The sequence below is a fragment of the Vespa crabro genome, chromosome 2 (genome assembly GCF_910589235.1).
Source record: "Vespa crabro chromosome 2, iyVesCrab1.2, whole genome shotgun sequence".
Classification (NCBI taxonomy): Eukaryota; Metazoa; Arthropoda; class Insecta; order Hymenoptera; family Vespidae; genus Vespa; species Vespa crabro.
The window spans coordinates 1,927,501-1,930,000 of record NC_060956.1 but is presented as its reverse complement, the minus strand read 5'-3'; the positions used below and the strand labels follow the sequence as shown (position 1 = coordinate 1,930,000).

Sequence of the window (2,500 nt, the reverse complement as noted above, 5' to 3'; positions counted from 1 at the left end):
TAATTATTATAACGACGGAATCGTTCTGCCGGGGACAATGAATTCGTGTAATTATCTTATGCAAACATTTGTTTCGAAACTATTCGCATAATGCTTCGAACTATAATAATGAGTTTCATACGTATGTACGTCAGATCGTAAACGAGGAACGTGGGAGAAGATATTTAGTGCTTTTGATGTCGTTAAAACATACGCTCGTCTTGCAAACGCGTCTTATACGTGATAATACACGAAACTTCAACGTAACATAATTCTATATAAACGAATTTATATTTAATTATACATATTTATCTTTTATATACATATACGATACGTATGTTTCGTTTGATCGGATTTTTCATTGATTGCTAAAAAGTCTAAAAATTATGCTTCATCGTTTACAAAGTTAAATGATTTAATGAACAAATTTTCATTTGAAGAATGCACATGAGTATTGTTTATCAAAATCTCTCTCTCTCTCTCTCTCTCTCTTCTTTTTTCATACGTAGATAGTTCAAATATTTTGTTTTTCGTTTTGACGAAACATACGTACATTCTGATATCCCATGATATTACGCACTAAGTTAATTGAATGTTTAACGGGAATATATCGAGTTTACATAATTTTAATTAACGATGCACGTGCCCGTCATAAAGGGAGTAATATATTACATGTTAACCCTTTGTAACGTGTGTTCAACGTATCTCTACTGATTTACACGGGCTAATCGATTATAATGAAAAATTTCACTCTGCAGTATAATAAAGTAAATACTTATGTATGTACGTGGGATTATAATAAAAGAAATTCTCTAATATATTAAACATTTATTTGTAATCGACAAGATTGAAAAGGGGATTATATATATATATAAAATATAGAACAATGAAAACAAACAAAAAAACAAACAAAAGTTATTATTATAATTATTTTGATAGTATTAGAGTTGAATGATAGATTATTGTTTGTCTGATAATTTAAGATTTTCTTTTTTCTTTTTTTTCTTTTTTTTTTTTGGTATGAGAGAAAATTAGAGCCAACCAAGAGATAATAAACTTTCACTTCCATATAATCAATAAGTTCAAGAAATTGTATATAAATAAGAATGCGGGAAACATAAATTAGTATTAATCATTCTAAAGTGGCAATATATGTATATATACATATATATATATATATATATATATATATATATATATATATATTATTATTATTGTAATAAATATTATTATATTTTACAATGTAGATTATGCAATAATTTAAAAGTTTGACAATTTAGAATTTTTTCTTCTTTTTTTTTTTTTACGAATAAATATCATAAACTTTTACATACGTGAGTTCTTAATCTTCTCAATTGCGTTCTTGTTCTTTTTCTGATTTTTTTTTCTTTTTTCTTTTCTTTTCTTTTTTTTTTTTTTTTTTTTTTTTTTTTTTTGTTCGCAGCGCGTAAAGAAGATAGAGCGAGCCAAGAAATAACGTGGAGTCGATCCGACGAAGAAAATTCTTCCGATAACGACCGCAATTTAGGCCGATAAAAGAAATCGACGAGCCCGTGCTTTATCTCCTCGCCTTTGGATTTTCCGTAATCAGTGTTTGTCAAGCTGTCACCGAGTAAAGCGGTTAAACTTTCTTCTTTCTTTCTTTCTTTCTTTCTTTCTTACTTTTTCTTACCTAAGGGAAGAAGAAATCGACCCTGTAATACCATTTTTTCGTTCTCTTAGAAATTTATGTGAAAAGGAAATGGACGCCGAGAGGATAGGAAAAACAATTTCGCGAGAAAGCAGCACAGTGTGCGTCATGGACGGGCTTTAATCGACCACGATTGCTTTCGGAGGCTGCAGTAGGGACTACAGGAAATAGCGGGAAGTTTGAAAAATCTATTGTCAAGTAGAACTTTTTCGATAGATTTAGTTTCGACAAATATTTTTCATTGACATTTTATTAGAATAGTTTTCTGATGATATTTGTCTTCCTATTTTTTTTTTTTTCTTTTATTTATTTATTTCTTTTTTTTTTTTTTTTTCTTTCAAACAAAGTACAATATTTTATCGTCAACGATGATTGACCAATAATAAACAATTATAGGAAATAATGAAAGAATTCAAAGGGTATATTGACAGGAGAATTTTTTTCGAAAGGTTCTTTTTCTCTTTTCATTTTTTTTTTTTTTTTTTTTTTCAAAAAATATTTTTCCGTGAAATGTTATTTTGACATTTTAACGATGACTTTTTTCTTTTCGAATGAAATGTAATATTTTACAATTAACGATGGTTAATTCATGGCAAACGAGTACGATTGGTTTTGAAAATATGTCATGATTATAGGAAATATTAGAAAAATTTATCACCTTTAGAGAACTTCGTCGAAATAATTTATTCGAAATATTCTTTTCCTTGAAATTTTATAATATTTTCGTGACAAATCTTTTTTTTTTTTTTTTTTTTTTTGAATAAAATATAATAATACTTTACGATCGAATTTTCGAAGAAAAATAGAATTAAAGAACAAAAAATTCTTCTT

At 27.3% G+C, this 2,500-nt stretch overlaps 1 protein-coding gene across 1 annotated transcript in view; it reads left to right on the top strand.

Moving 5' to 3' along the window:
- Positions 1-2,500, top strand: part of LOC124421634 (protein rhomboid) — a 126,318-nt gene that overhangs the window by 80,465 nt on the left and 43,353 nt on the right. The window lies entirely within an intron of this gene.